The sequence below is a fragment of the Schistocerca nitens genome, chromosome 4 (assembly GCF_023898315.1).
Source record: "Schistocerca nitens isolate TAMUIC-IGC-003100 chromosome 4, iqSchNite1.1, whole genome shotgun sequence".
Lineage (NCBI taxonomy): Eukaryota > Metazoa > Arthropoda > Insecta > Orthoptera > Acrididae > Schistocerca > Schistocerca nitens.
Genome location: NC_064617.1, coordinates 419050241 through 419076224, shown reverse-complemented (window position 1 = coordinate 419076224; position 25984 = coordinate 419050241). Strand labels below are relative to the sequence as shown.

At 40.7% G+C, this 25984-nt stretch overlaps 1 protein-coding gene across 1 annotated transcript in view; it reads right to left on the bottom strand.

Moving 5' to 3' along the window:
* LOC126251616 (metabotropic glutamate receptor 4-like) overlaps positions 1–25984 on the bottom strand; it is an 868913-nt gene that overhangs the window by 572865 nt on the left and 270064 nt on the right. The gene's annotated exons all lie outside the window — the stretch shown is intronic.

Genomic DNA, 25984 nt, shown 5'->3' with positions numbered 1-25984 from the left:
ACTTTCATTACGTGATTTGTCAACCTTCCCTGGCACTATCTTAGAATGTTTCCGTAGACCATAGTCATATTCTTGATGCTGTCCGAGACCCTCTTGATCTGGAAATACAGTTCCTGTTTCCTATTTCTCTCTCTCTGTCTCTCTCTCTCCAGTACCGATCTCTTGGTGTTCTTAGAGTTCTGATCAACCGCCCCCCGCCCCCCCCCCCCCCGAGAATAATTCTTAGTTCCACAAGTTTTAGCCCGTAAGTAATCCTGTACTTAAAAAGTTCAAAATATGTGCTCCGTATAATGTCTTAATTTGGCTACGAACGTTAGATTCATTTCTTGTAGGCAATCGTAAAGAGTTTGTGTATTAAATTCATCTTGTTTATTTGTACTACCGTAACTTCTTTTCCCGTGAAACCTATTTCTTTCAATTCTCCGAAATTTTTAAATTTCTCTTATTAGTTTCGGTGGGACCATGCAAGCTGATTTGAACATTTGTTAACAAAATAATTCAAGACTTAATAAAAAACAAAAAGATTATGAGAGATTGTGAATAAATACGCATTACAAAGAGACGTTCTCTTTTGCTGAGTGAGGTTCTAGGCGCTACAGTCTGGAGCCGAGCGACCGCTACGGCCGCAGGTTCGAATCCTGCCTCGGGCATGGATGTGTTTGATGCCCTTTCGTTAGTTAGGTTTAATTAGTTCTAAGTTCTAGGCGACTGGTGACCTCAGAAATTAAGTCGCATAGTGCTCAGAGCCTTGTTTTTCTGTGTGAAACGCCTGTGCAAAACAGGAGTGGGCCAGATTGAAATACTGCTACTTGGGTTTGAGGACTTAGGGTTTAACACCGATTTATCAGTGTTGCTGTAAGCCTATTGGAACCGAAACTTTTTTAATAGCGCACAACTTTCTGTACAGTGCTTAAGGAAGTTCCATCCAAGGACATATGGTTATTCCTTCTAATGCTCATTAAATGAATGTTGCAGTTTCTTCTGATTGAGTCTGTATTGAGTTTAGGTACTGGGACGGTAGGGCTAGAATTGCGAGACGCCTCAAACAACGGTCAATAAAACGTTCACGAGCTGACGCCGAAGATCTGTCTGACCGTGCTTTTCGGGGCTAAGAGTGTTCTTGGTGAGTGGACAGAATTGCCCCAAAATACACCATAAGAGGTAATAGAGACAAAGCAAGAAAAGTAAACAAGCCTTCCAGTTACTGTGCCAGAGATAGTGGAGATCATTGTTGTTTTTGCACAAGATCGTGAACGCGATACGTCCAAGAAAGCATTCCATCTACGATCAGTCGAAATTGAAATGGTCGACTTCACTGGCTTTTTGACTTCTTTCCGAATTATCCCTACTTCTAACATACTGTCTAGCAACATTAATGTGACCACTTGTAAAAAGCCTGAATACACACGATTTTCAGGGCGGACCGTCTCGAGCAATGCTGAAAGATGGTGAGTGATGTTCTAGAAGGTACCGACAGGGAGGATGTGGAGCCATGCCGACTCCAATGCTGTGAGCAGCTGCTCTAGGCTTCTGGGTTGAGGACTCATGGCACGAACAGCCCTGTCGAGCTGGTCCCACAGCCTCTCGATTGGTTTTAAATCTGGCATGTTTAGTGGCCAGGGGAGTATGGTAAACCTATCCTGGTGTTCTTCGAACCACCCAAGTACACTGTAAGCTGGGTGACGCGTTGCATTATCCTGTTGGTAGATGCCGTCTTGCAGAGGAAACACGGACTGCATGTAGTGGTGGACCAAGCCCCCAAGGATAAATGTATACTCCTGTTGGTCCATTGTGCCTTCCAGAATGACGAAATCACCCATGCAGTGCCATGAAAATATTTCCCACACCATAATGCTCCGACGATTGTAGCAGGATTTGCTTTCAGACGTTTCACGCCGTACACGCCAACGGCCATCCGTCAAATAGAGCATAAAACGTGATTTATCTGCAAAGGCCACCTGTCGTCACCAAGTGGACGTCCATTAGCGGTACTGGCGAGCAAGTTCCAGCTTCCATCGCCGGTGAACTGTAGTCAGCGTGAGTGCATGAACCAGGCGCCTGCTGTGGAAGCTCATACACAGCTACGTTCGCTGAACAATCATTGATGAGACAAGGCAGCTTGATTTATCTGAGCAATCAATTGCTCTACAGTTGCACATCTATTCGCTCTTATACATCTCCACATCTTTCTCCGCAGCCGTCGTTCGTCCCCGTCATCTATAGCCCGTGGTCCACAATTGCCGCCGGCCGGGGTGGCCGAGCGGTTCTAGGCGCTACAGTGTGGAACCGCGCGACCGCTACGGTCGCAGGTTAGAATCCTGCCTCGGGCATGGATGTGTGTGATGTCCTTAGGATAGTTAGGTTTAAGTAGTTCTAAGTTCTAGGGGACTGATGACCTTAGAAGTTAAGTCCCATAGTGCTCAGAGCCATTTGAACCACAATTGCCTCGGTGCCCATTTTGTATAGCAACATTTTGCCATGCACAGTATACTTTAACCATGGCGGCATGCAAACAGTTAAAAAACTTAGTCGTTTCGGAAATCCTTGCATCCTTGGCCCGAAAGCCAAGAGCATGCCCTTTTCGACTTCAGATAAATACTCGCTATGACAACGACTGCACTGTTTCTAGCATCCCCCCCAACAAGTGTATGCTAGTGCTGTCAGCTGCCATCTGTGAGTGGTTACTGGACGTTGACGTCGGAAACAGATGGTTGATGGCGTAGATGTGACTAGACTGAGTATCACCTATGTACAACAGTCTTCTCGACAGAGGCCTGTAAATTTGCTTTAGCCATTCGTTTCTGATGCTGTATGGTTTGCTTAGCCTCCTCTACACTGCACGACTGAGCGGACTGAGTAACACAACTATCTTGCTACTGGTCCCACACATATACGAATGAAAGATGTTGGTACCTAAATAAGCCACCAAAGAATAGGCGGAACACATGTTTAGGCACGTCTGAGGCTAGAATATCAGTTGTAATGCTGTTGATGCCAAGTGTTGACCTCCAGCAGAGGCCGGCCGGTGTGGCCGAGCGGTTCTAGGCGCTTCAGTCTGGAACCGCGCGACCGCTACGGTCGCAGGTTCGAATCATGTCCCGGGCATGGATGTGTGTGATGTCCTTAGGTTAGTTAGGTTTAAGTCGTTCTAAGTTCTAGGGTACTGATGACCCCCGGTGTTAAGTTCCATAGTAATCAGAGCCATTTGAACCATTTGAACCTCCGACAGAGATCATTTCATTCAATATGATAGCAAGTTCGTTCGTAGAGAGTATTACACAAGGCAGTAGCCAATCCAACGTTGTCAAAGGCAATGTCAATAATCCCGCGAATTCTGTGGAATGCACACCAACAAAAGATTAAAAATTAAGAAAGTGCAATGCTTTGCTACCTTCTGGACAACTCGTTCTTTAAAACTGAACAACTGAAGCAGTTCATTGTCTCTTTACTATTATAAACAACTAAACAGAATAGAAAAGAAAAAGCTCTTCGTAATTGATCCAGACATTTGATATGTGTGTTAAATGATTTTCACATATTCCGTCGATTGCCGGCCTATTCATAATACATGTCTCAGAATCTGTCCACTTTTTCTTCGGCCGTGTTAGGATTTGTGTATTGAAATAAGGATTTAGGCAGTGTCATAATTATCATTGAAATTAATATCGTTCTTTTTTCGGTCTTATTCACATTCAAGAATTCTGTAGTTCAACATTATTTTGTAATTTTTTTCTTTTGACATTGTGGCAGAGGTATACAACTGAATAAGTGAAATAAATTATCTGTGTAAATCATAGAAGCTGAAGTAATGAATGAAAACTTGCGCCGCGGCCAGAACATGAACCTTGGTCTCCTAATTACTAGGAAGATATGCCACCCACTACACCACCGCAACAGTATAGGTTGCACAGCTCCGTCGACTACCCTACTCCAGTGCCACACAAACTCCAATTCACGTCTTCAGCCTATTTTCCCCTAACTCAATCGTCAGTGTTATATCAGTGTAACATTATTTTTAACTGGACTTTGAAAAAACCTGAAAAGAAGAGAATCGAGGCTTGTAAGGAGTGGTGCTAAAGAATAATGTTGTAAGTTAGGTGGACTGATAAGAAATGGGGAGGTTCTTTTCAAATTCGGTCAGCAGAAGAACATGTGTAGAACTTTGGCAAAAAGAAGGTAAAGGATGCAAGGACATACCTGTAAGACAGCAATAAATAACGTTCTTGGTACTTGAGGGAGCTCTACACAGTAAAAATTGGAGACGAAAGCGTTTGGAATATATCAAGGAAATAACTGAAGCCATTGAGTGCAAGTGGCACTCTGAGATGAAGAGGTTGTCCCGGAGAGGCAATATTGGCGGGCTACATCATATCAGTCAGAAGATTGACGGAAGGGATGAGGAAGAGGAGGAAGGAGGGAAGGAGGGAGAGAAGACCTGGTCACCCCGCGACCAGGTCATGGAGTCCAAGTGGCGCTGACTGCATCATACACCGATGACCTTATTTGATGCTGTGTGAGGGTGTACACGCTCTCATAGCTTTGTGAATCTTGTACCACTACCGTTCTTCTTAGCTGGTCTCATAGGTAGAGTCATTATAGTAATCGCAACAAGACCAAGTACCTGGTAGTATCGTGAATACGACCCAGGTCCTCCGCAGACGCAGTGACCACTTAGCTACGGACGTTGACAATTATAACGCAAAAAGTGTCGTGTTTAAATATCTGCTTCTTAGATTTAATCGGGAGGACGTATCTTTAGTCACCCATACGAATGTGAGGAAAGTATTACAAATATGTAGAGACATATAAGCTGGTCACTCAGTTATTGTTGGGCCTCACAGCAGTGAGAATTTTTCACTAACGTTACTAATGTAATTCGCTATGGAAGAAGCACTAATAAAGATAAACTGCATTCTTCGCCATTAATTTTGAACACTGCTTACGTCATGTAGCGCAACCACAATTGTTTTCATTGCATCTTTCGGTCGACATATTCACAGGTTTGTTTCAAGATGCTCGAATGCTGTGAATGGAAACTAATTTCGAAATAGCGCGCAAAGTGTCAAAATCATAAGGCTTGTTGTCCGTATGCTTGCAGTTATTACAGGTTATTTGCAGTATTTTATATTCATTAACATAACTTTTTCTGAATTTGGACTGTTACACAGTGACGCTAAAAGGAATATACTTCGTCTCGTTACTTCTTCTCTCACGTCCTTCCATCACACATACAATTTACAGCTTTGATAGTTACCTCTCTCTTTCGACTTGGGCCAGTGTTACACTGTGAAAAGCCTTTGCCAAATGTCATTCACAAAACGCATTTTATAACACATTGAGAGGTGAACGGGAATACTTCCATCATATCTCTTAGAAAAAAGAGAATTAGTTCTTAGCTTTCATTAAAGATTCGTCACAGACGTTTGTCGGTATAATAAGGAACTTGGGAGTAAGGAACACCAGTGTTCTAACATCTTTGAACCGACATTTCCAGCATGCAGTCTGTTGAAATGCGCTACAGGTAGTGCATACTGTTCTATTTTCTGGTTCTGTCAAGTTCGTCTGGCATTCGGAGTTGTAGAGTTTGTGGAATTGGCAAGTACTGTATAGAAAAATTAGATAGGGTCTTCGTTCATCTGTTCCTTTCGGAAGTCTTGTTTTCCAAAAATTTACTGACTCACACTTCCTACAATTTATTCAACTAATCGGCCAAGCAAACACTCCAGGAAGAAGACTGTTTATAAGCTTCCGTATGAGCCCTAATTTCTCTTATTTTGGTGGTCCTTACGCAAAGCATACGTTGGCGGCAGTAGAATCTTTCTGAGGTTAGCTTCAAATGCTGGTTCTCTAAATTTTCTCAGCAGAGTTCCTAGAAAAGAACTTTGTCGCCCCTCCAGGGATTTCCATTTGAGTTCGCGTGTTGATCGAATCTACAGGTAAAAAATCTAGCAGCCTACTTGTGAATTTATTTGATGTATTCCCTCAATCCGACCTGGTGGGGATCCCAGATACTCGAGAAGTACTCGAGAATGGGTTCTGCGAGTGTTCAATAGGCGGTGTCCTTTACAGATGAACCACAATTTCCTAAAATTCTCCAAATAAATTACCTTGCCTACTACAATTCTTACATCCGCGTTCCATTCATTTCACTCTGGATTCTACGTGAAAATCGAATTTTAAAACGTAAAAAAATGAGAAGGAAAGAAAAGATAATGATTACATGTATAAGTTATATATACTATAAGGTCATAGTGAAATGATAATTAAATGGACACCCTAGCTGCAAGCAGGCGTTGATATACTTCATTGGGGACATGTTGAAAATATGTGCCACGACTGGGACTCGAACCCGGTATCTCCTGCTTACATGGCACACGCTCTATCCATCCTTTTTTTCTTTTTTTTTATCTAATTTTATTTGTTTTCGTTCGTTGTATCTGCGCGTGGCGGATGTCGGAAGACACCCGATACAGTTCGTGGTTGATACATTAACTCAATTTTTTTATTACAGAGGGCAGCTAACCCTCTGACCGAACACGCTGAGTTACCGTGCCGGCTCCATCTGAGCCACTGAGGGCACATGTCCACACGACTACATTTATAGTGCGACTAATAGATGTGTGCCCATCATACTCATTACTCGTGGCAGATTAGTCTACCAAGTCCCGTACGAGTTCGGGCATAGCGCGTGCGTTCGCACAAGAAGGTCAATGGCCGGGAAGCCATATTTTAACTATGTATGACGGTAGTATCTGTTCCCGAAAGAACAGTTACCGTTGATGATCATGCAGCATTTGACACGTGCGCTTGGGAAACCTTCCGGGCGGCAGGGCGTCGATTTCAACACCACTGTTCATTAATACGAGCCCAGTACAATAACCGATGCGTCACGTCTCTCGGTTCAAAGTGCACAGATTTGATTTAGTACACTGGAAATAGTTGATAACATCCAGTTAAATTACACATTGATTTAAAGGTAAGTACTAAAATGTCAAGTCGCTGTAGATATAATCCTAAATTAATCGTCAGTTTCAAGCTCCTGTGAAGAAATTTATTACTATTCTGCATAAGAAGCCTGTTATGTTCTGACTGTATAATAGCATAGCGGAGTTCGGATGGTTCGTAGTTTTCCTGTTGGTTATATTAACTAAGGAATAGAGAGAATTCTTTAGTTTTAATATGTTTCATCTTTTGTCATAGTTATATAACGTAGACTCGGCACGTAGATTTTTAATCTTTTACCAACAAATGTTATATTTTGGTCGTTCATAATACTACGTACACGGAGAATACTGTCTCCCACAAATAACCAAAGACTGCTATATTTATTTAAAGATAGGCCATAAATATATAGGGATTTCTAAAATTTACCTGTATGAAACAGTATAATTATCAATAAACCTTTTTATAACAATTTATCTCATCGTTAGATAATAGAATTTCCTAGAAACATTGAATCACACGTGAAGCTTCCAGCTTTCAACATATTTTTTTAGATACTTTATTCGAAATTTTGAAAAAAATTTCGTCATTCATAAAAATTACTTTGAATGAAGTTAAATGGTTTATACATCTTAGGCTTTTTCATCATCTTACAAGATCGCCCTGTATGAATGTTTACGTTACTGTCATTCCGAGTCTTATGGTCTCGCAACTTTTATATTCCTTGTATCAGTGCTAAAAATGTTTTGTAAACGAGCAAAATTTATTTTCTCAGCCCCCCTCCCTCCTCTCCAAATCCCTCGGATGGATGTTTCCTCGTGACCTTTATCAATGAGAGAAAAGCTCTGTGCATACGCTCCACATGCGAGAAGACAAATGAAGGAGAGTTACCACCGTTCTTACGTGCAAATCACTGTACTTGGAATCCCTACAGTACAGTGCCCGTCACTGAAAAATTTTGGAATACATCTGGATGTAATCATTTTTATGTGTGATGCTCCCTAACAAATTGAACCTTTACAATACGATACTATATTTCTTATAGTTGTGTTATTTAGCACCATTCTATGTTCAGATATCCAGTTCATAATTCGTATCCATATCTTTTTCGTTTGTGGAATCATTTGCTTCAACAACATAGATAAAGCAGCCAATGCGTTTTACAAAGTTTAACAGAAATTAATCTGTGACACAAATGCCTCCCGAGCCTCGACGAAACTGAAAAAAATTATGTACGGGCGGGGAACAGAGGCATGTTACGTGTTTTCATGTCAAACAACGAGCTGTTCGTGATATATCAGAAAGAACACTAGGAACTTCCGTGGCAAGTTACGTATTTACGCGTGTGGAAGCACAGCTGTTATCATCGAGCCTACTACAAAGACTAAATTTTTTAATTAAACACAACAGAAAGTCACAGACTGCAGAAGTGGCTATGTAAATAATGGAATATTAAAAGGCAGCGTTATTAAAAAGTTTCCTCCGTGAGATTCAAGTTTCCACTGTTACACGACGGGAATGTAGCCCTGCCTGATGCGCACGAATCAATAGTTTTCTGTTTGATTCATTTCAAAGGGCGACGCAGCAGCTGTCAGAGGTCTTGAGCACAAAGATAAGTTAAACATACTAAGAACAACCGAGTGCATACTTGTAGGATCATCTCCTAATAAAAACAGAGCTTTGAAATGACACATCCTTTAGACACCATGTAGCTGTGCTGTATAACTTCATTCTGATCTTAGGATTACGTAGTGTGTCAAATGGCGCTGTGAAGCAATCTGGGAGTAAATATCATCAGACATTTGACATCCATTGTTGAATAAGAGCCTCTTCAACAGTAAATATCCATCCTGTTACTGCACATGTCCCTAATGCCATCTACTCACCTTCCATTAGGCTCTATCATTCAACCTATCACGCAAAAGACAGTCGTGTCAGTACAGTATTAATCGGAAGAAAATTAGAACACGTAATTGATAGCGACTAGTAACATGCGTACCCGGAGGGCTTTGTGATACTGTTGGCATTATCTACACAACTACGACGCTGGCAAACATCGTTTATTTGAAACATCTTCCACAATTTTATGAACATTAACAATGAAGTGACTTTATGAACAAGGCTCCCTGAGTGCGTTGCGACTTGCTAGTCAGCTGCTGTGTGACAGTCCAAGCGGCAGGACGTGAGTGAACGATGGGGCTTACCAATGCAGAAAAAGCAGACGTAATCATGGTGTATGGAGAGAGTACAACGATCGCAGTTCGTTCTTGTATGGTGCATGCAGCAAGATATCTCTATAGACGTCAACCATCTCGCAACTATTTGTCAACCTCTTCAACCAGTTACGTGAAAGTGTTAGTGTATTACCTAGAGAACGTAACAGAAGGAAAGAAATGACGATAGAAGACGGGGAAATTAGTGTTCTTGCTGCTGTTGCAGTTGATCCGCAAGTTAGCTCCTGCGCAATCGGACGAGGAAGTGGCGCGAGTGAGGCAAGTGGCCTACGCATTCTCCATAAAGAACTGCGTGGAAGCTGTTGTGAGAATCGAGTTAACTTCTGTACATGGGCGTTACGGCAGGATACTCCAGATCTATCATGCATCTTGTTTAGTGATGAAGCCACATTTACCAATCATGATCAGGTAATCCGCCGAAACATGCGCTATTGGTCTGTTGACAATCCTCGTTGGCCTGGTCATGTGGAACGTGTGGAACGTCAGCGTTCGTGAAGTGTGAATGTGTGCGGTGGGATAGTGGACCATCAGCTCATAGGCCCGTTTTTCATAGACGGAACACTGAAAGCGCACAAGTATCGCAGCCTCATAATAGACCAACTTCCATGGATGCTAGAAGACATTCCCTGCAGACTAGAAGGAACCTGTGGTATCAACATGATAGCTGTCCATCCCACAGTGCACGAAGTATTACAGCATGTCTTCACGAAATGTTTCCAAATCGTTGGACTGGACGCAAAGAACCTCTGCCTTGGCCGGGCCATTCCCAAGATTTGATGGCTGTAGACTTTTTTCTGTGGGTCAAGCTGAAAGACGCTGTCTACAAGGACATACCAACTACAACCGATGATGTGCAACGACGTATTACTGCAACCTATTCGGTCATCTTCACTGAAATACTAGCACGTTTGCAACAGTCGTTCCATACCAGACTGTAAGGGTCTATTGCCGCTGCCGGTGGCCATTTTGAACACAACCTGTGATGGCCAAATGAAGCTGTGATGGTCAACTGCCTCGTTACTTTCCAGAATTCACATAACTAGTGTATGCATTTGTGTTGTTCTTTATTGTGTGCTACCATAGGAACAGTACAAGTGTCGATGTGGGAAATTTTCAAAATACTTTATCTCGTAAACAACTCGCACTACAATCCTGCAACAAACACCACCTTATTTTTAGTTTGTTAAGTCAATAGACTATGTTGTTGTTGTGGTCTTCAGTCCAGAGACAGGTTTGATGCAGCTCGCCATGCTACTCTATCCTGTGCGAGCTTCTTCATCTCCCAGTACCTACTGCAACCAACAGCCTTCTGAATCTATTTAGTGTATTCATCTCTTCGTCTCCCTCTACGATTTTTACCCTCCACGCTGCCCTCCAATACTAAATTGGTGATCTCTTGATACCTCAGAATATGTCCTACCAACCGATCCCTTCTTCTAGTCAAGTTGTCCCACAAATTTCTCTTCTCTCCAGTTCTATTCCATGCCTGGTCATTAGTTTTGTGATATACCCATCTAATCTTCAGCATTCTTCTGTAGCACCACATTTCGAAAGCTTCTATTCTCTTCTTGTCTAAACTATTTATAGTCCACGTTTCACTTCCATACATGACTAAACTCAATAGACGTGTATGTTTACTCAATAAATACAGTTTCGAAGTTTTATTTCAATCTGTTTATTGGCTAACAATACGAGCCCCTCTCTAACAATCCATTCTGTGAAAACCACACATCAGCAGCACTTCTCCACTTCCACAACATAGGGTTCGTTAACATGCAGAAGTTAGGTAGTTAAATCATTAAGACTAATAAAAAAAATCAGTGTAGTAAATAAGATTACTATAATATTAATACCCACTGGAAAATTTAATCTGTATCTGACGGTTACCAAGAAAATTTTTCGCATTTAATTTTAATCCGTATTCTTATTATTCTGTTTTAATGGTCTATAGATGTTTGGCCTCAGTAAATTTACATAGTTTTTATCATTTCCTCCAAAATTTTATCCTTGCTTATTTTTACAGTTTTAGTATTATATGCGAAATCAGTAAAGCTAAATGTTCTTGGGTGCAGTAATTTGATTTAATTACCAAGAACTTATTTACCGCAGATATAATTCGCGCCAGCTGTTGAAGTTTGTCTGAACAGTTATTTGTAACGTTAGGATTTAATTAAAAATTTATTATACCCTGGCGAAGGCACTTGCAACAATGGCAAAATGTTGATCTTTGTAACTACATGACGAAAGGTCACATACGCAGAAGGTTTTATTGAAGCAGAGAACGACGAAGGTCCGCTTCGGCAGCTGTGTGGTCAGCGTGGCGGATTGCTAGCCGAAAGGAGCCGGTTTCGACTCCCTGCCGTGTCGGAGATTTCATCCGCTCGTTGACTGGGTCTGTGTTGTCCTCACGTTCGTTTCCTGATTATTAACATTTAACTGTTGGTATGATTGTAAAGGCGCGATCTGAAAGCCAGTAGGATGACTTGCTGTGACATAACAAGCATCTGGCTCAGTTGATGCTGGGTGGTCTGAATTTGACATGACTCTGTAGGCCTGCGTGAATGTTTGTTGGGAAGGCTAGCCGTCCGCTTGACTGCAGGCAGGCAGGCAAGTTGAACTGGACGGAGCCGCAGAGAATTCTTTGTCCTTGACGGAGTGCCGAGTGCAGCTGTAGGGGTGGCCGGCAAGGGACGAGGAGCAGCGATCATCGGCGTTCTACCCACGTGGAAAGAGGTGTGTATGAGTTCCGGCGTCGTCGTCGCGGCATGAGCTAAGATGGAGGAGCCCTGCGACCTGGAATATTGACACTAAATAAAGACTTTACGTTGTAAATGTGCTAAGCACCAAAAGTAATCTTCTCAGATAATACAAGGAAACGACATACAAATTTAGCATGCACTTTTTTATAGCTTTAAACCTTTTTTGTCATCTAGCGAATATAAACTATACTGCAAGTCCTCCATTTTTCAAGAGACAAAAAGCCACGCAACAAAATAGTAAGTATCCGAATAGGATGGATATTGGTGGTTGTGATGTCTACGTACAGAGAAACAAATGATTACAATTTCAAAATAAATTGAATGATTTATTCAAGAGAAAGAGATTCACAAACTGAGCAAGTCAATAACGCATTGGTCCACCTATCGACCAGATTCAAGCAGTTACTCGTCTTGGCACTGAGTGACAGAGTTGTTGGATGTACTCCTGAGAGATATAGTGCCTATTTCTGTCCAATTGGCGCGTTAGATCGTCAAAATTCCGAGCTGGTTGTAGGGCCCTGTCCATAAGGCTCCAAGGGTCCTCAACTGGGGAGAGATCCACCGACTTTGCTAAGGTATGGTCTGGAAATCACGAAGACAAACTGCAGAAACTCATGCCCTGTGTTGGTGGGCATCATCTTCCTGAAATGTAAGCCCAAGATGGTTTGAAATGAAGTGCAGCAAAACTTGGCGTAGAATATTCTCGACGCACTTCTGTGCTGTAAGGGTGCCGCTGATGACAACCAAATGGGTTTTGCTATGAAATGAAATACACCCCAGACCATCACAGCTGGCTGTTGGGCCGTAAGGTGGGCGACCTTCACGTTCGTATCCCACCATTGTCCGTCTCCAGACACGTTTTCGGCCTGACCTGGAATCTCAAGGACTGGAGCAGAACTGTATTCAGTAATGAGCCCCGCTTCGAAATGGATCCCGATAAAAACGAAATGAGCGTATGGCATTGTTTGTTGGAATATCCCATTCGGGTTCGCCCACCAAGTGCAAGTCTCATTCGGCGCCACATTGGACGATTTGATGCCGATATGAGGATGAAATGATGATGAGGACAACACATTACCCAGTCCACGAGAGGAGAAAATCTCCAAACCGGCCGAGAATCGAGCCCGGGCCCAGTGCACGGGAGGCAAGCACGTTACCACCCAGCTAAGAAGGCGGACATGAGCAGCGGTGGGATATCAAATTGTTGTTGCCATCCATACTGCTCTATAACCACGAGTGGTGATCTCGGTGCCATTTCTTTTCATAGCAGGACCCCTTTACGTGTCATCTGTGGCACATTTACAACACAGCGGTGTGTTACGTCGATGATATTCTACGTCCTCGTTTTGTTGTCCTTCATGACAAGGTATCCTACTCTTGCATTTCAGCAAGATAATGCCTGACCGCACATGGCGAGAGTTTGTGTTACTTGTCTTCATGCTTTCGAAACCCTATCTTGAGCAGCAAGTGGATCTTTTCTTCGTCTTAGAGTGTATTTTGCACTACTGATGGGTGTGTGAATGAAATAATCAACAGATATGCCTTTCTCTAAGATGTTTACTCTTTCCCATTGTTCAGAACCACTGAATGTACTTTTGATATGCGCTGTTCCAGGTGAGGTAATTTTAGTTTGTGCAGCAGAATTGATGTATAGTTTTTTATGTTTATGGTACTATCAGAGGCAACCTGGAAGTCAATAAAGTCCTTTTCCTTCATTCTAGATGTGTTAAATGGTAAACAAGGGTGTGCTTAAATAACTACTTCTTGTAAATCATCACGTACACAACACTTAACTATCTTCTTGATATTTTCTATTAAGACAAAAGTTTCTAGAACAATATAGGAAACTGTGACCTAAAACAAGATACTCAGGTTCTTTATAATCAAATAGGCCACAAGACACTACGAACAGGCCCATACGCACAGCAGTTGTCACTCCAAATCACAAGTTTATTTTTGTTACCAGTTACACTGACAGTATTTTTAGTGCAATTAAGGACATGTAATAAACATGATATGTTTTTCGTTCCACAAGACCCTTCACTCTTATGCCACAAACACATCATAATCTCACTGTTGTCATGAGTATGAACACAGAACATGAAAGCTGGTGTAAGTAGAGTAAGTGTAAGAATTAGAACAAACAATTATTGGTGCAGCTGTACGAGTGTTGCTTCCAAGCATAGCTGAAGAAGTCGCATTATACTTCATGCTTTCCCAGTACTCTTAGCATAATCTGCCTCTATAATTCGTGCATTATGCTGTCTAACTTCCACAGACAAGAACATTTTGAGGTATTACTAGCAACACCTTGCTTTTCCAAAGCGGAAACGTGTCCACAACACAACCTTGTGGCAGCTATGCTTTAAGCTGATATTACTTTACGCTGAATGTCAAGCACGTTTATAATGAAGGAGGCCGTGGAGTGAGAACCAGTGCGATCTGTTGGTCACTGTTACGATTCGTTACCTTTGTCATATGATGAAGCACTTTTGGTATAGTATACAAGCATAGATCCAGCGCCTTTAGAGCGAGTAAAATAAATTTTGAAAGAAATTGTACTTATCCCGTTTAGAATGTTAGGTCTTCAAATTCAGTACTACTAAAAATATATAAAATGCCTTACTGGCAAGCTAGAAAGAAAAGAAACTAATAACAGCTTTAAAACTGTGAAAAAAGGACGAGCTCATTGAAAACTATACCATGTCTGTAAATCAAACGGTTAGAATGTGAGGAACATGTATTACTATTATTAAATACAAAAATTATAACAACTGAGCTCAATTCATAATTTACACTTAGGATACACGAAATGGAGTCGGATGATGTTAGAAATCGTATGAAAACATCAGTTCCTAAGTAAACTAATTCACATAATACTATAAAAAATTTCGTTAATTTTACGTAAATAGTGCCATAACTATGAGATCCTCTACACACATAAAAATGGTATTGTCATTATGTTCATCTTTCTTAGTAATCCAACAATTTTCTACGGACATTTATTTATATTCATGAGTTATGAAATATATAAAGTTAGTGTCTTGACTAGTTCCGGATGTGACGCTTCATATGTTTATAACTTATTTAAAACTCTTATAACAATACATATGTTTTTATTAAGAGGTCGCAAACCGACCGCAAAGATTTACCGAATGTTTTATCGTATGTACTCATGTGAGACTGTTGTACGAAACTTGAATGATGGTCAGGATGAAAGTATCTTCACTGCATTAAGTACTGCTCATCTGACCGAGTCTGTAAAGAAGCGTGCACAGCGAAGCACAGGATCTTTCGTTTCCAATCGCTCACTGAGCGTCTTTCGTCTTCAGTCTGTCCGCTGAGGTCTTTTATGATAAAGATTTGAGCAGTACTGTGCCACGAATGTTTCGCTCTATGATAACGGAATGAGAATAATTTTGTGGTCGCGTGTGGAAACTGCTTAATGTCTAGGCCCTGGTTTCATCCAGGAGTTAGAATCTCTCAAGTCGTTTCAGTGATTGACTAACTTTCACATGCGAAATCTTTAATTTTTTTTGGCAGCTGAGAACATGTAGGTATTTAGCTGCAACTAAATAATTTGTATTTGTGATGGATAGTATTCTGGGCTATCCGCTGAGGAAGCATTGCGCCTTTTCGTGAATTAATGCTTAAAAATGAGTAATTCTTTAGCGCATGCTGATGTCTGAAAATACTCTGTCTGTATGAAGTCATTATAAACTCTGAAGTGCTGCTTCGGATACTGAGTAATAAGTCTTTCAGTTTTAAGTATATGAGGCAACCATTCGCTTATGTTGTGCGTATCTAAAATTAATATCTAAAGCCATTTGAAAACAATCTTCTTTGGCCAGGTTTATTATGCTTCGGGATTTTGTTTGACTATTTCAACCTTAATTCAATAACTTTTGAATATTTATTTCGCTAGTTTGTCTCATTACTACTATCAGGTTTCGTGTTAATATTATTGTGGTGAATGTTTAGGCTTTAGAGCGAATGTGTACAGCCACCTCATATTGTCGACAGAGAGCCTCGCTAAAAGCTACATGTCATGCATTGCCCGCACTTGATTTGCACGTTCTGCAGAGTCGTGATTATTCATTTTGATAGAGATACACTTGAGAGAATTGTAAAAGTCCCACGGGTGGAGTCAGTATTACACAGAGGGTCAAGGTACTTCTATTCATGTGAGAGCCAGTCACCAGCGCATTGTACCAGACTTAGCTGAAAATTGCACGAGGAACTTCATAAAATAAATCTTTGTGAGAAACAATACGCTGAAAACGTTTTCTTAATCAATAACAATGTTTCATAAACGTCAACACAATTCGTGCAATCTTCGAATACACCACGTTCTCCGTCAGTTAATTTTTCTTGTCATTTAACAAATTGCGGTTAAAGAAGCGTTATGATTAAGAATGCAGAAACACACGGTACTTTTAATTAAGTTCGCCATCGAATGGTTGACGAGCGCCGATGTGTTTCATCTGAAACAGATGTCAAGCGTAATTGTAGCGCAGTACCACCACGCCTCGTTAAGACAGGCGCCCCGTAACAACATGTAGCGTTGTGTTTAATTGCGCGATAGCTTACGCTCAAATAAATAGCCACGCGGGAGCAACTCACGTTCGCGACCTCGCTTTGATGAAACACGACCCATATGTGCCGCCGGCGCTGCGTAAACATGCTCCAATATGCTGTGAAAATGGAAGACACCTAAATAATTTCATTCCGTTTCTGTCGCATAGCTCTCTATAATTTATCGAAACAGTTTCCACTGGGTTACTCGTGTTTCGCTAGTGACAGGCTAATCAAATAAAAATGAACTTAAGATATTCATATTCCTGCTTACAATAAACGAAAGTAGGATATAAATTAAATTAAGCTTTATTTTGGAAAATTTTAAATAACAACGGTCAAATCAACGTTCAACATACGGCAATGATTTCAGACAGAACCCAAAAATTTAATACTTTCCTTTGTAAATACTGTGTGTCTCCATTAAGCGGTCATGTCTACGGGATGAGTAAAGCATACTGCACAAGTCGCCAACGGACATAATCATGTGGCATTGGGGACTCTGCCGTTAAAATTTTATGATGAGACCGAAACTTTAAGATTACACGTATATGCTCCGTTACACCTATTTATTCATAATTGTCAATGCTAAATTGTTACTGCTTTAGGATTAAATCGAAATTCGTGAACGAAAGAGTAGTTACTTTCGTTCTTACAGACAGAAATTTAAACAAATAACTAATTAGATCAGATTAGATTCAGTGTTGTTACATAGACCAAAAAATGAGATGATGCTCGTGGGTGTGGAACAAGTCAGAAAATATAACGTAAAAAACATAAAGCAGTTGAATATAATACTCAGTACCCTGAGCAAATGTCTGGAGATTGTCAAAATAGATGAATACATTACAGGAAACTGGAACTGCTAATATTTGCAGAATTAATACAATGTCAGAATGAAACATAGTTACATACTTTTATTAAATTTATCATACACAAAATATCTAATTTTGACCGTCGAGACCAAGTACTGTCAAAACCGAAATCTAACAGATAGTTTTACTTAAGCTGCTCTAACAGTCCCTGTTGAGATACTCATTTATAGAACAGAAAGAGTTGCCTATCAAAAGTCTTTCACACTCTGTTTAAACCGTGCTTTAGCTGAAACCAAGTTCGAAATGGTTGCTGGCAATTTACTGAAAATGTGTTCCTGAATATTGGATCTCTTTTTGAACCGCGGCAATTGATTTTAGGTCTTAATGTAGATTGTTCCATTCGTAACGTTGATACTATGTACTGAGCTGTTGGTTGGAAACAAAAAATGGCTCTGAGCACTATGGGACTCAACTGCTGAGGTCATTAGTCCCCGAGAACTTAGAACTACTTAAACCTAACTAACCTAAGGACATCACAAACATCCATGCCCGAGGCAGGATTCGAACCTGCGACCGTAGCGGTCTTGCGGTTCCAGACTGCAGCGCCTTTAACCGCACGGCCACTTCGGCCGGCGGTTGGAAACAGAGATATATTACTTACAACAAATGTTATTAAGGAATAAATATATTGAGAAGAACCGATCAGAATACAAAGTTCCTTGAACAGCTTTTTACGTGATGGTCTTGAATTTACACCATTAATAAGTCTTAGTACACTCTTTTGCACGCTAAAAATCTTTTCTCAGTTTGGTGAGTTGCCCCGGATAGAATGAAAGTAAGCAAATTATGCAAGTTTTTTTAAAGGTTTATATTCGTTACACTCAACTGAGGCTAGGTTTGGTGTTGAATTAGCTAATCTATTACGACATATAACGACTTCCACTTACTTTTTATTTAGTGACCAGTTTTATGAACAAACAGTTGGAGTTACGATGGGAAGATCTCTGTCACCTAGTACTGCTAATCTATTTATGGAGGATTTCGTGGAAAGTGCCCTACAGTATGTGACATTTAAACCTGATTTTTTTAGGTATGTAAACAATACTTTGTTTGTTTAGCCTGCTGGAAATGAGAATAACAACAGCGTTTTAGAACATCTGAATCCAATCCAGCTGGTTATTCGCTTCTCTATGGAAGGGGAAAAGGGTGGCTGGCTTACCTTCCTTGGTGTGTTGGATAGGAGGAAGGTTAACAGTATGTTGGGACAGGCCGTTTATAGGAAGCCAACGCACACGGATACGTCTTAAACATATGTGTAGAAGATTATCGTGGGTTGATACTACATGGGATTCTTGCAACATGTTTGTAAACATTGAACAGTTCCTTTCTTAAGAACATGACTCTGTATGAGATTAATTAGTTAAAATATACAAAATATGTCGACTTACAGATTTGTCTCTACCCCAGAACTGCAATAGTTTGTAGTGCAAATGTAGGTAAAATAAGTTGTTTTTGTAGCTCCAAAATTTATTATTTATTATTTTGGGTTCAAGCTCTCATTAATATGGAGAACTAAAAATTTTGAAGTTTCCTCCACAATTCATGCTTCCTCATCATGTGTTAAACTAGTCATTGGTGTAGTACCTCCAGATGTGCAGAACAGAATATGTTGTGTGTCTTTGAAATTGAGAGCTGTAATATTCACAAAAAATCATTAAATAATACTTTTAAAAAGAGTACTTTTTTGATTATAATGCTACTGTAAGCTATAAAAAGAAGTAATTCTGCTTGTTGTGTATTAGACAGAAGGTCATTTACATATTAGAGGAACAATAGTGGACCTAAGATTGTGCCCTGTGTAACCATATAAGCGATATCTCCCTAATCAGAATAATCTACCCTTATTACATTGGTTGAATTATGAACGATAGCTTTCTGTCTTCTTTTGGTTGTCTGTACTCTTAATTCCATAAACTCTCAGTCTATCCATGACAATATTGAGATTCACGCAGTCAAATGACTTAAATAGCTCACAGGAAGTACCAAATGGGACTATTTTGTTATTTAATACATGTAAAATCTGGTGAGTGAATGTGTCAAGGGCGTTCTCAGTTGAGCAACTTTTCTAAAACCCAAACTGTAATTTACTGAAGATATTATTGATGCACAAATGGGGTATTATTGTACAGTAAATAGACTCAGAAATTTTGGAACGGCTTGCGGGTGTTGAGATATCTTCTGTTATCTTCCTTGTAGAACGGTTTCACAATAGCATGTTCCTATCTCTTTGGAAAAATGCCCAGAGTTAGTGGTGTGTTACATATTAATAATTTGTTTGGTATATTGGCTCCAGAAAGTCTTTGACTTCCATCACGAAAATTTACTTACACTGGATTTCAACACACCTTGGAGAAAGCCGTATTTCCTGCAAAAACACGCGACACTCAGGACTGACGCCAGCGGAAAAGCCGACCGGAGCACAACGACCGCGCCGCACAGCGCTCGTCAAGAGCAGCCGGCAGGCGGAAAAATTCCATTAAGCTGAAATCCGCGACTTGTGAAATATTTATTGGACTCGCAGCTGATGAGTTTGCTTTGCGGACCGCTAATGGCTGTGGCCGAAGCAGCGGGCGGGTGGTGGACGCTTCTGTGTTGGGATGTCTGTCGGCTGCCAAGTCCGGCGACCTCAAGCTGCCAACCTTCCAGCCGGCATTTCTAATACACTAGCGAGAGCGTTCTGGCAATGGAACCGTAGTTTTTGAAAATATTTTGTAATTACTGTCGGAGGTATGCAAATGAAAATTAAACACGCCAATCTTAGAACACTTTCCTTCAACATTGTTTCTTCCGAAATGAAAATAGTAGCAAATATTTTGAAGATTACATCGGACAAGGGTGTCAGACGTTCAGTATCTTTGACACCAGATTAGTTAAGGGGTGGCATCAAATTTTATATCGCAAGTAGTAATGATATGGTATTACTAGAATTAAAAAGGAATTTAATGTATCTAATATCAATTTGCCAACGGTCATGACGCGTAGGTAACACCGGTTCCAGTCAGATCACCGAACTTAAGCGCTGTCGGGCTGGGTTAGCACTTCGATGGGTGACCGTCGGGTCTGCTGAGCGCTGTTGGCAAGCGGGGTGCACTCAGACCTTATGAGGAAAACTGAGGAGCTACTTGATTGAGAATTGTCGGCTGCGGTCTCGGAAACTGACATAGGGCCGAGAGAGCGGTGTGCTGATGACATGACCCTCCATATGCGCATACGGTGACGCCTGTAGTCTGAGGATGACACGGCGGCCGGTCGGTACCGTTGGGCCTTCATGGCCTGTTCGGGCTGAGTTTAGTTTAGTTTTAATGCCAATATGAATAACACTACTAAAAACTAATAACGTTTATCCTTCAAAATTATTTTTATTTTCCGACAGAATCACGATTATCTTTACAAATAACTGTTTAGACCAGTGGTTCCAAATCTTTCTTAGACCATTACTCCTAAGTACAATCAGACATTAGCTAGTATTTCCGCTCACCTTCTGCAGTCTGTTGCCCCCTCTCCCCCACAGTACCACCTACTTTAGAACCTAACTATAGAATGAAAGACTCTAATTTGAACGCTTTTATTTTTAGAATGAAAGATGAATGATACTTAGTTTGAGTTTGTGTCTGTGTGGGTGTTAGAATGAATGATGAAGGAATTCGTCGTGCATCGCAAGTGATACCCACAATTCCTTCTCAGATAACAAAACTAACTGTCCACAGTGAGGGTACACATTTGTTACTAAACACACTTACTCTTTATTACTGCTCTCCATTGCGGCGCTTGCTTGACCTGCACAATGCAACCCCATGTAAAATGTAACAAGTTCAGATGTATGTTCTGAACTGAACGGTTGTAAATCATTTGATTCCTGCGCCACTTACTTCTGAACTGGCAGAAACTGGACGACTTCCGACTGTTGCTTTGTTTCTAATAACTCTAATAATAATAATTATAATAATAGTAATACTGTGTTCAGCATTACGGTAGTCTTTATATAGTTACTGCAGTGTTGTCAATTTATTCATTTATCAGTTTCGAAGCGAGTAATGAAGCAATTTCTGGACTACTGCTGGTACTATCTACAAATTGGAGAAGACGTTTTATTGAGACATTTAGCGTTTATTACGTTTATGGCCCACTTTTATCACCAGCAATGTATGGAACAAAGAACAAGATATGTAAGTAGTGGGGGGACTATGTGAGGAATCTGTAACCTCCACTGCATTAATGCTAGTATTTGAGAAAAGGTGAATACTGGTAATTTACGTAATCATTATTAGAGTCGTACAGAATTGTGATAATAGTAATGATCTTTTGAAAATAATCGACAAAAATGTAATCCAATCGCTTAGTTTTTACCCCTCAGAATTTTTTTTTAATCCTGAGGAGGTGATTACCACCAAGATTGGAACCACTGGTTTAAACCATCTCAAGCAGCCGTTTGTCCAGTTGTTGCACAGGAGAGCCATGCACTGTCATCAGACGATATGCCAAAATAGTTTCGCATTTTGTAAAACGTTTAATTAAGGTACGTCTGAAAAGTCCGTTGAATGATCTCAGAAAATAAAGCAATCAGGGGTAAAAACAAAATACCTTTGCTTACCTTCAAAACAATCACAATTAGCTACAACACGTTTCTGACATCAGATGTAAATGTGTTGGAAACTATCAGAAAACTCTTCTTGTGAAATCGCCGGAAGCACCGTGGCCACGCGGTGTTGATTATTCGCATCATTACAGGAGATGAGACTTGGTAACCAAGCTACAATCAATGATATGGTGTTCAAAGTTTTCGCCTTCTCCAAAAAAAAAAAAAAGATTAAGAAAATGTTGATTCCATTTTCCAACAAAAATGGCTCTGAGCACTATGGGACTCAACTGCTGTGGTCATAAGTCCCCTAGAACTTAGAACTACTTAAACCTAACTAACCTAAGGACAGCACACAACACCCAGCCATCACGAGGCAGAGAAAATCCCTGACCCCGCCGGGAATCGAACCCGGGAACCCGGGCATGGGAAGCGAGAACGCTACCGCACGACCACGAGATGCGGGCCCATTTTCCAACAGCAAGGCCTTGACCCATTATAAATATTCACCAGAGGGAGGCGATGAATACCATTCCGTTGACAGTCGTTTGATCTCCGTATCGTATTGGTAGCACCAGGCCTTATCTATCGAGACGATGCGGATATCCAACAACCCGTGACCACGGTGCTTCGAGCGATTGCACGAACAGCGTTTGCTGACAGTGTCTAACAGCTTTACGCCCCATGTCAGAAGTGTGCTGTTGCTAATGGTGATAACTATATACGCCAGTAAAGGTATTTCATTTGTAATTCTTGCTTGCTTTATTTTCTGAGACCATTCACCGAATTTATCAGAAGCACCTTGTACTATCGATACTGTTGAAACGTCCCCTTAGAAAAATTATTGAATTACTGTGCTGATAAATCCCTTACATTATTTGATTTTCAAACAGATGAGCAAAACTGAACGTACTCACACATTTCGCTCTTTACCTATTCTGATCAACACCAAACTGACACACAATATTTTTTAACGCAAAGCAATCTGATTTTCAATAATCCCTACAAAAGAATGGCCCTGACTAACATTAACCTATACCTTTCACAAATCACTTACCTCACAAAAATCTTCGTTACTCGAACTACTGCAATACGGCGAGCGCCACTACTGCCAGCTAAATAAAAGATTCAAACTACTGAAGGCACTAACTACTGATAGGCATAGTGAGCAAATGAAAGATTTTGATAGAGAACAAACAATGTATTTACCCCAATAGTGTTCAAAAGTCATAATGTATATAGCAGTTCATGACATCCATTCTTACAAATGTACTGTTTCTGATGGACACACGTCCAGATCATCCGCTCTCAAAAATCCGCCATCTCACTTCCCCACATCCACCACTGCTGGCGGCTCACCTCCAACTGCGCAACGCTACGCGCTGTTAACAGCCAACTGCCCAACACTACAATAGCGACTATTGCAACAATGCCGACCAGCCTCAGACTGCACACAGCACAGTCAGTGATTTCCATATAGTGCGCTACGTGGTGTTACCAATAGAAAACCTAAACAGCTTACTTACACTGTTACTACAGCTGCTGCTAATAGTAATAATAACAATAATAATAATAGTGGTACAAAATATACTTGTAGGTGACCAAGGGGAAATTTTCTGACATTGACTTCTGAGAGTTAAAATCTCTAGGTAGATTGCACCACCTAACGGTTTCGAGAAAAGAAGTTCTGGCTGGTCAGAAGAGTACATAGTTGTGATGCGCTAACGAGTGTGTACTAGAACAAAGGGAGACATTATTGTCATTGTAATAGCTAGTTAATGACATAACTATGTTTTGAAGCTTCAAATATTATCTAGCTCTCTGATATGAGGGAAATCAAACAGAGTCAGCTACCTTCCGCTGCAACAGGAAAATCGGCTGCGAGGGATAGAAATAAGTTTGCTCTGAGGGAAATGAGTGTTCCCGTTGTGCTGTTCAAACAACAGCGTTAAGGTCGAGGAAAGATATAAAGGACTCCTTACAAGGCAAAGGGGTAGAGGAGATTGAGTGTTTGGAAATCTCTGCAATTTACTACACATAGTGAGGACAACTGTGCGAAAGATAAATACGATCAAAAAGTCGAACGTCACAGATATATTGTATGCAGGCTGTGAGTGTACAGTGTCGACACATGTAATGTGTTTGCCGTGAGAATACACTATACACCCATACAATATATCTATGAGTTCGATTTTTTTATTGTATTTCATTATCTTACGCACAGTTGTCCTCATTACACGTGAAAATCGCAGAGATTTCCATACTCTCTATCTCCTCTATCGCCGTGCCTTGTAATCTAGTCCCTTATATCTTTCCTCGATCTTAACGCTCTTATCTGAACAACACAACAAAAACACTCGTTTCCATCAGAGCAAAACCATTTCTATTACCCTCAGTTGATTTTCCGCAGCTGCAGAAGGAACCTGACTATTTTATAAATATGTTGTTGTGGCCTCCAGTCCACAGACTGGTTTGATGTAGCTCTCCATGCTACTCTATCCTGCGCAAGCTTCTTCATCTCCAAGTAACTACTGCAACCTGCATTATTCTGAATCTGCTTAGTGTATTCATCCCTTGGTCTCCCTCTATGATTTTTACCCTATACGCTGCCCCCCCAATACTAGTTTGGTGATCCCCTGATGCCTCAGAAAATGTCCTACCAAGCGATTCCTTCTTCTAGTAAAGTTGTGCCACAAATTCCTCTTCTCCCCAATTCTGTTCAGTACTTCCTCATTAGTTACGTGATCTACCCATCTAATCTTCAGCATTCTTCTCTAGCATTACAATTCGAAAGCTTCTATTCTCTTCTTGTCTAAACTATTAATCGTCCATGTTTCACTTCCATACGTGACTTCACTCCATACAAATACTTTCTGAAAAGACTTCCTGATACCTATATCTATACTCGATGTTAAAAAATTTCTCTTCTTCAGAAACGCTTTCCTTGCCATTCCCAGTCTACATTTTACACCTTCTCCACTTCGACCATCATCAGTTATTTTGCTTTCCAAATAGCAGAACTCATCTACTACTTTAAGTGTCTCATTTCCTAATATAATTCCCTCAGCATAACCTCATTTAATTCGACTACGTTTCATTATCCTTGTTTTGCTTTTGTTAATGTTCATATTATATCTTCCTTTCTAGAAACTGTTCATTCCGTTCAACTGCTCTTCCAGGTCCTTTACTGCCTCCCACAGCATTACAGTGACATCGGCGTACCTCAAAGTGTTTATTTCTTCTCCATGGATTTTAATAGCTGCTCCGAATTTTTCTTTTGTTTCCTTTACTGCTTATTCAACATATAGACGGAATAACATCGGGGATAGGCTACAACCCTCTCTCATTCCCTTCACAACTACTGCTTCCCTTTCATGCCGCTCGACTCTTATAACTGCCATCTGGTTTCTGTACATATTGTAAATAGCCTTTCGCACCCTGTATTTCATCCCTGCCATCTTTAGAATTTGAAAGAGAGTATTCCAGTCAACATTCTCAAAAGCTGTCTCTAAGTCTACAAATGCTAGAATGATAGGTTTATCTTTCCTTGATCTATCTTCTAAGGTAAGTCGTAGGGTCAGTATTGCCTCACGTGTTCCAAGATTTCTACAGAATCCAAACTGATCTTCCCCGAGGTCGGCTTCTATCAGTTTTTCCATTCGTCTGTAAAGAGTTCGTGTTAGTATTTGGCAGCCGTGTTTAGCCGTGGCTACCAATAGAAGTTTATCTTTGCTTGTTCACAATATGCTGGAGATCAGTTACTGTTGTGGTGCGAGTTAGTTGCGGTTTTGTTCTCGACCAGAACGGAGTGAGCCGAGATTGGATAGTGCATTCGTCGGCCTGCTAGGAAGCCGTCTTAATGCTTTTATAGCGTGTCCATACCGCGATCGATCTTTGCTTAGTGTGGTAGCTGTCGGTAGCAAATTGTGGCATGTAGATTGAAATGCTGGATGTTATCAAAACTGGTAATGTTTCCTGAGTATTTGAATATATTATAATTCCTTATCCCTTATCAGTCGATGT